The sequence below is a fragment of the Candoia aspera genome, chromosome 7, assembly GCF_035149785.1.
Source record: "Candoia aspera isolate rCanAsp1 chromosome 7, rCanAsp1.hap2, whole genome shotgun sequence".
Lineage (NCBI taxonomy): Eukaryota > Metazoa > Chordata > Lepidosauria > Squamata > Boidae > Candoia > Candoia aspera.
The window spans coordinates 33,155,177-33,164,327 of NC_086159.1; positions in this window are offsets into that span (position 1 = coordinate 33,155,177).

Consider the following 9,151-nt stretch of genomic DNA (forward strand, 5'->3'; position numbering starts at 1 on the left):
TCTGGTAGCTTCAATTATCCTTTGCTTCTTTAATTCTTCTTATCATGGCAACTGATTCTGAGAAAATTATGTCAGGAAGAGCTTTATGCTACAGTTCTCCCTGGCAAGCTGAAAGTTTTTATATGCAACAACATTCAACATACAGTCTAACAGGGTTATTGTATTCCAGGAAGGTTTATACCATGTGGGGTTGGTTTGTACATTGAGTGTGTGTGTGTTTGTGTGTATGTATAGAGAGAGGGAAAGCTTCATACATTTTTTTTTCTCTGAATCCAAAACTATAAAAAGTTTTATGCTTCTTGCCTATCAAGGTTTGTTAGTGGACAGGGATTCTCAGGGAGATTCTTACAGTAAGACTGCGGAAATTATAAACAAACATCAGTCTTCAACTAATGATTCAAGGGAAAGAAGGAAAGCAAAAGTGTCTCTACTCATGAAGAGAACAGAAAGAAAGTGTGAAGAACTTGAAACAAGAGTCTAAATCATGTACCGTCTCTTCTGCCTACTTAAAGACTTTCTCGTGTTTTGTTTGTTAGATTTATATCCTGTCTTTCCTTCAGGAGCTCAAGACAGCATACACAGCCCTCCCTCCTCCAGTTTGTCCCTATATCAAATTAATTAATCAATCAATCAAATATTCTGTTAAAAGGCGACAAGAGAGAGAGGGACTACTTAAGTTTAACTTAATTGAATTGATCTTGGGAAGCAAGCTGAGACCTTCTGCAGCAAGGGCAGAATAAGGGCACCCCAGAGATTCCACAAGGATTTCTCTTTCTGTAATGGGAAGGAACAGGAGGAACAGCCGCAATCAAGACAACAATCAGATAAAAGAAATTTGAGTCCAGGCCAGATCTGTAACCTGAGTAAGCATCTCAGACAAGACCCTCCCTAGTTCTCACAAAGATGAAGAGAGGGAAGGGGAAGCACATTCAGACTTGCAAGATTCTGTTACCCTATCTTTATACTAAAGCTGGCTGGGTGACCTGGGTGACTCTTTCTCAGCCCAGCTCACCTCACAGGGTTGTTGCTGTGGGGAAAATAGGAGGAGGAAGGAGTATTAGGAAGCCCCCCCCCCCCGCCTTGAGTTATTTATAAAAATAATAAAGGCGGGATGAAAAATCTAATAATTAATAAGTTAAAAAATACTAGCTAAAGTAATATTAGCTTGTGTGACTTTGGTTTCCTAGTCTGGTCTACCTTGGAGGCTGACACTTTAGAATAACTCTTATAAGCAGAGAGGCTAAGAATGTGGACCTTTTTTGCAGTTGGATGTGGCAAAAGAAAACAAGAGCCTTAAGCCCTGAATATGCATAAAATTCTGGAATCTCTGTCTGAAAAGGGACTCTACCTTACCCAGTTCTGGGTATTGGCTTTTAATATGCCACACAAAGCCTGGTGGAGCCTTCAAACCAGTGGAAGTTTTGGACTGGGCACATCTTAAAGCAAATCAGGCTACCCTAGCTTAAACCTGTGGCTCTTTCAGGTGAAGTAAAATCCCTACGAAGTGATCCAAGCTAAATTGGACCCTGGAAAGAGCTTCAAGCATACTTCTCTGTGTGTGTACATGGCTTTCAGTCAATTTTGACTCCTGGTGACTGCCTGGCCAAGTTCCTGAAGTTTTCTTGGCAAACTTTTTTCAGAAGTAGTTTTCCACTGCCTCCTTCCTAGGGCTGAGAGAGAGTGACTGGCCCAAAGTCACCCATTTGGCTGTGCCTAAGGCAGGAATAGAACTTATCATCACTCAGTTTCTAGCCTGGTCCCTTAACCACTATAGGTAGTCCTCAACTTATGACCACAATAGGGACTGGAAAATTCATCATTAAGCAGTGTGGTTGTTAAGTGAGGTAGCTAAACAATTGGTCATAAGTCAAGGACTACCTGTACACCAAATTGGACCTCAGTACTGCTGAGAATTGGGCGGGGGAGAGCAGGTACTATTTCTTTCTTTTTTAAATAATTGCTACATTTAGATATCATTTCTCCACAAAAATGCTGAGATGGGAGGGGAACAGAATCAAATGACTGACATCAGAAGGAATGCTTCATACAGAGTTCGGTGCTTTGGAGGAGTTCAATGCCTGTAACTCATATTATTTAATTCTATCCAAAGACAATAGTTACACACAATTTCCTGTTTTAAAAAAAATCAAAATTTAAAGGAGTCAAAGGGCCACTCTCCTCCATGTATTCTCTGAATCTGGCTTTTATCAAAAGGAAGTCTATAATGCCTGTAGATTTCAAAGATACTGCCTTTCAAACAAAGTGTCTGTGTGTGGTGGTGAGATTAATCAGTCTTTCTCTTACCTTCACATTTCTAAAGAGTCTTTTGCACAACCCTCCTGCACTTATTTGTCTGTCTGACATTTATATTTATGTAGCATGCAAATGGCATCCCTTGTGGTTAAAATGCTTTTTAAAATATTAGTTATTTGTGTTTTTCAATGTTAGTTAATGGAAAATATGAATTTTGCTTCAGGCTTGGGCTCGAATCAATTAGGGCAGCGTGGTTTAGCTTGACTTTTTCTAGAACTAAGCCAAATCTTGTGATTATTGATGGTGTACATCCCTGTTAAATCCTACCAATCTAGAAGGATCAAGGTGAATTCATATGCTCATCTGAGTGAATAATTAAGTGATAGAAATTCTGATTTCTAGATATTTTACATGGCAATTTCCATCAACTCAATAAGGACAGCCAACTTCCAGGGGATTAAAGCCATAGCCCAAAATATGTGAAAAGCATCAAGTTTGGGAAGCACTGGGAATTGTTTGTAGCCTTTATCAGTTGCATTTTACAGATAGGTAAACATTTTGTTCCAACAGTTGCTAGGTATTAGCATTTAAGCTTTTATGAAAAGAGTAAATACCTCTGGAAAATTAAGTTTAGATTAATTTTGGAGAGTTCCAGCATGTAATGTCCCCCCTTTCTTTTGACAACTTCTATGACTTGAGAGATAAGAGGGAGACTTCTGTCTTCTCAATTATATACCCAGCATAGAATTGACTACTATAGGGTAGCTCATATTGTGTAAGGGAATCCACAGGGCATTGTTTGCATGTTTGAACCTCTCAATGATGGTCACCTGGATTTTTGATTGTTTGTTCAATGTGGTTAGTGTAATCCTGCTGTCTTTTATGTGATACCATGTTTGATTTTCTCTTGTTTCCTAGGTGAAACTCATCAGTCTTGTAAGATGAGCTCTTCTTTTCCTAAAGGAATTATTTAATCTCTTGTGTAATTGAAATATAATTTAACAGAATATAATACTGGCATTCTCTATTTTGTTTTTGGTTTTTTTGTAGGTCAGTTTTAATAGCAAATATAAGAAAAACAGTGCTATGTAAAACATAAACAGCTTCAAATACTTGGGAAACATCATCTTGAGCAATGGATCTGTGGACAAAGAAATTGACTGCAGGATCAGCAAGGCCAGCCAGGCTCTGGGGCGGCTGCATACTAGAGTGCTCAATCAACATGATGTCTGCATCTCCACAAAGCTGAAGTCTACAGAGCTGTGGTTATCCCTTCTTTCCTATATAGATGTGAGTCCTGGACTCTGTACCGACAACATATCAAAGAACTGGAAAAATTTCACATGCGTGCCCTCCAACCATCCTCAGCATTCGTTGGCAAGACCATGTCTCCAACCCGGAGGTCTTGGATCATGCGAAGTCCACCAGCATTGAGTCCCTGATTTTTGAGAGTCCAGATGTAGTGTGTGGAACACATCATCAGAATGGACGACCACCATATGCCTTGCCAGTTGCTCTATAGAGTACCGGAGTCTGAGAAGAGACCTTGAAGTCATCCACACAAGCGCTACAGTGAAAGAAAGCCTATGCCACTGTGACATCCAGCCAAGGGAATTAGAAGCTGCAGCTGCTGACAGAACCTGCTGATGAGCCCTGTGCTATGAAGCCTCCACCAGCTTTGAAGACAGGTGCCACCAAAAACCAATGGAAAACCGTGAGTGGCGTCACAGAATAACACCCACAGTTATTGCAACAACAGACTTCCAGTGCCCCCATTGTGCTAGACTCTGCGCTTCCAGACTGGGACTATAGAGCCACCTATAGTTCACATACAAACTGCACAACAGCATGCCTTCTTCAAACCCGAAGGACTACCTACAATTCCATATTTACAAATAAAGGTTTCAACCCAAAAGTGAAAGTCCAGCCTCATATATTCTTAGATGATTTTCCTATACTTTCAAATACTTTAACCCACATTGGCACTTTATTCTACTCCTATGCCACTCATTCTTTACAGTCCCAGATCCTAAATAATTTCTTAACTAAAAGCCTACATCTTATACTGTTTCATTTCCAACCTAATATATTTAGCATCAGGGCAATAGAAGCAAACTCCATGTGATTGGTACAGATAATGATAGTGCTATCACAAAAGCAGCTGTAAAACTGCACAAGCTTGTAGTATTTCTCTTCTCAACAGTGCTAGCAAACTGTTTGTTTTTATCTAACATATGAGGAATTTTAAGTATCGAAGGGCAGTGCAAGTAGGAAGGAGAAAAAAAACATATAAGACTATTAAATCCACAGTGTAAGAATTTTAACTGTACCACTGTGCTTATGAGGCTACATACTATACTCAGAAGTGATTATGGATTTAAAAAAACAGGCAGTTTCTGGACTGGAACCCAGGGATGATCTCTTGAGACATAGGGTGGATTTACCACATATATATATATATATATATATATATATATATATATATACATACACACACACACACACATACATACACATACACACACACACACCATATATATTTACCATATATATTTACCATATATATTTACACACACACACACACACACACACAAACATACACACACATACATACATACATACTGCTGTTCTTTGCTCTCCTTCATGTTTGCCACAGTTTGTCATTTCTCATTACAGTATTTCTGTAATAGTAGTGCTAGGCATTACTAGACTGCCATCTAAATGAAGCAATAATAGTATAGAGAACCATTAGTGGGTGTCCCATTTATTCTGGACATCTAAAGGAAATGTTCTTTATGGCAGGAAGGAAAGCACAGTTACAGAAGCTTGATTTACATCATGACTAGCCGCTTGGAGGGCTGACTGTGAAGTAAGATGAACGTTTCATTTGAGCATTGCCAAAAATAATTATGATTATACCCATAGGTGCCTGGGATAACATTCAGAGATTTCCAATTTAAGAAAGTAAAATTGAAGTATTGCCATTTGGGGAATTTAATTAAAAATAGCTACAATCAACTAATGTCAATTTAAAAGAATCCTATAAGATTACAGCAAATTATTGCCCTTACAAAGCTTTGGCTTTGGCATTAATGTGCTGACAATTATATTGGCAAGTAGTAAGTTGCTTTACTATGCAGAGAGCTAATAAATCTTTGGGGTAAAAAAAAGTGGGGATGAGAATTTTTTTCTTTAATGATTAGTTAAGCAACCTGATTTAGCTTGCTGAATATTTCCTAATATGTCTTAAAATCTCTATGAATTCACATCCATCCCCAGCTTTTAGCTATTCAATATAGTCTAGAATCTGAATTCAAAGAGCTTGAGTTCAACATGAGCAGATGAAGTTGGAAGTATGCTTCACTTAGGGATAAAAGTCAAGATGTCTGTAAAGGGACACTTCAGAGGCAGGAAATGATACTCTAATTCATTTTGATGTGCAGAAATTGTCTAATTTCTGGCTACTCTACAAGAAAGGAGGCTTTAAATCAAGGGGTAATAATTTTGCCAGATAACCTAAGGCTGCTACAACTGATCTTCTGAATCCTTCCACTGTTAATGCTTTAGTAAATTGGCCTAGAGACATTTAATCTCTGTAATCCATCACCAACAACAATCTGTTCCGTTTCCAAAATAGCATAGCCATTCTTGTTTAAGCACAAAGGACCCATCGTTTTCAGGAGAATCAAGGGCCAAAATGGAGCAGGCAAATTAAAAATTGTTATTTTAACTCGTTTAATTCAGCTTCTAAAGAATAATCTTCAAACTGACCCTTAGAAAACACTATTTGAGACTAGGATTATGTTGTTTTCCCTTAAGGTTGTATTTTGTTTGCTCTTCACGTTTCCTTTCATTTTCCCTCCATATACTAATCTTTTATATTTGGATTAATATATATTTTTAAAAATACTCCAGAAGTGAGCAGGATGAATAGTTTATCCAGTCCCTCCTATAATTTCCCCCTTCTTCTAAAAAGTCTTCTTTTTTTGGCATTCTCAATTGGATTTTTTCAATGCAATATTTATTTTTATCCTACTTTACAAGTAAAAAAAATAGCCAAAGTGGTTTATTATAAAAATAAAATATGGTAAAATGAATTTCTACAAGAGATAAATTGTAAACCATTGATAGTAAAACATGATTAATAAAAGCTCAAGAGGATGCAGTACTAGAAGTTCATCTAAAACATAATAATAAAAAAGGTTACTGGTTAAAAGTCACTGTATCTGCCCCCATCAATCAATTGGTAAAGAAGGGATCAGAAATCTTCAGTGTGAATGGGTGCTTGTCTGCTTAATTTCACACATGGTCTGTATATTATTATAACTCCTGGCAATACTGTCTTTAGTGCAGTTAAGATGTTCTATTGCTAAGGATACAAATTACAAAAAATAAAGTTCCTCACATTTGATAAACATGACCATCTTCAGCCAACTACAACCAGTTTTTTTAATCTTCCTGTTTCTGTTCAAGCACTGCATCAGCGGTGTACATCTTCTAAACTTGTTATAGATCATTTTGAGATTCCGATCATAAAGAAAACATGCAATTAACCTGTGGTTAAATACCGATTACAAGTACAGTATTTAACCACAGGCTTTTAGATAAAACAAAAACCAAATCCTAAAAAGAATCTTTTTTCATTTTGAAAGCAGCACCACTGTGTTTCCCATAAGACCCTCCCATCTTGCCATAGGCTGTTTACCCCCCCACTTTTTTTTTTTTCTCCCGGGGGCTGTTTTGTTGGGCTTCATGACTCTGAAACCCAAATCTCAACGTGGTATTCATCCATAGATTATTGGTCAATCTAATTCACTATTATATTTCCTGATTAGTAGCAGCTATACAGAATTTAAGTGCTTTTAAACCCTTACTGTGATAACTTTGGAAATATCAGGGAAACTTTATTCTTGCAAAACTTGTGCTCTCCCATTAACTGTAATCACTTTTTTAAAAAGGTGGTAAATAGGAAATAAAATAAAATCGGTACTCTGGATAGCCACACCTTTCTTTGTCACTTTTAAGTCTCTGAAGGATGGGATTTAGGTAAATTTAATCACAAATTAGATTAATAAGTCTGTATGAATAATATACAGAATTCCATATACAAGAGTCTATGGTATGTGTGTTTAATAAGGATAGTGTTTTGCTTCCCACACTTTTGTTTTATCATTGAATTATTCAGCTCTTAATTTGGGACTGTTTTAATAATACATGAAATTTGCTTTCTTTAAGATATGTATGTTTCTTTGTGTATGAATAGTGACTTAAAGAGTGTGTCTCTTTTTTGAACTATATTCATCTGACTTAGAATTTCTCCATGGGTCTTTCTTTTACAGTATTTCTAAGTTTTTGCCAGCTGGGGTGGGCCCTTGTTACTTTTGGGATCATATCCCCAGGCAGAATCCGCAATCTTGAACAGTTGAGATGGGAGGGAAGGCTGCCAGTCCTTGTCCCTAGAGAAACTGGAAGGTGGCAATATTTATTGGTTGCAGTTCTCTCACTTTAGAACAGCTTATCTTCTGAGGTCAGGGAAGCCCTCGCGTTTTTATTTTTAGGAAACAGATGAAAACCTTCCTTTTCCACAGAGCTTTTGGGGAGAGAATTTTATGGAAACAGTAGATTTTAAAGATGTAACAGTTTTAATATGTATGCATTTTATGAATGATTTTGGTGTAAGTCATCTAGAGTTATTTGAAGAGGTGGCATACAAATATTAGTAATAAATACAGTTACACTTTCTATACTACATCCATGGATGTCTATGGAGGGGTCCAAGTGACAAAATATATGTTGTGATGTTGCCATGAAAATTCTGCTCCTTACATACTTGTGTGCAATATAATGACACAAGAACTTGTGGCATGATATCATGGCACAAGTTTCATCATTTTGGCATCATTGTGGTGAGCTGCAGTTGCCTCTTTAATCTGATGGGACTAGTTCTGAATCCTATATATTTGATGGATGCAAAGCAGTAATCTGCAGATTACACCAATATAAACATCAAGAATTTCCCACTACAGTATTTACATGTCCTAGTATTTAACTTAAACCATTCCCCTACTAAATCTATTCATCTTATTTCAGTTCTGGATTTGCTGTTTCAAGGAGCCTCATCTGGGTTTTGCATACTTAGGACCCACTTGATGCAAAGTAACCTTACTTTTAGACATTAACTAGTCCATATAAGCCCATCTAGCTGAATTTGGCTATCTTGGAAAGGTAAGATCTCATAAACCTGGTTTGTATTTGAATAGAACACCACCAGGAAATTTCAGAGCTATAGACTAGATTGGGAAGTGGGAAAATATGTCCCCAAAGAAGGCCTGACAAAACAATTCCCTATCCTGCCAAGAAGGCTATATAGATGTGTCCAGGAAGTTAGCAGGGATCAAGTTCAACTCACATCAGGCTTTTCCCTTTGCTGGTCTATTTAAGCAATTATTGCACCATATATTTTATGTTTAATTTTTTCTAGATGTTGTTATTGGTGACATTGACTAGAATTTCATGAACAGAGAAACAGATAAGAAAAATACCCTGCTGTGTTTATAATGGGAGGTTTTAGGTAGTCCTTTTTTTTTGGAGATATGCTAATGCCACTTTCTGATAGTAATTCAGTACTAGAGAAATACATTGAATGCAGAAGCTGTAACACTGCATCCCCAGTACAGTCAGGTAAAAAAGTAGTTGGCAATGTGAAAAACTTCTGCCAGTCAGAAACATTTGTACTTGATTAAATGGACAAATAATCTTACTGGGCAGAAAGCAGCTTCCAATGACTATGCAGGGTGAATATCCTATTGGGATTTCTCAGCATTGAGATTTTAAAGGGAAGGGGAATTGTAACTCTGGCAGTTCTCTTTCCAGACCATTGAGATCAATTTTCTCTATC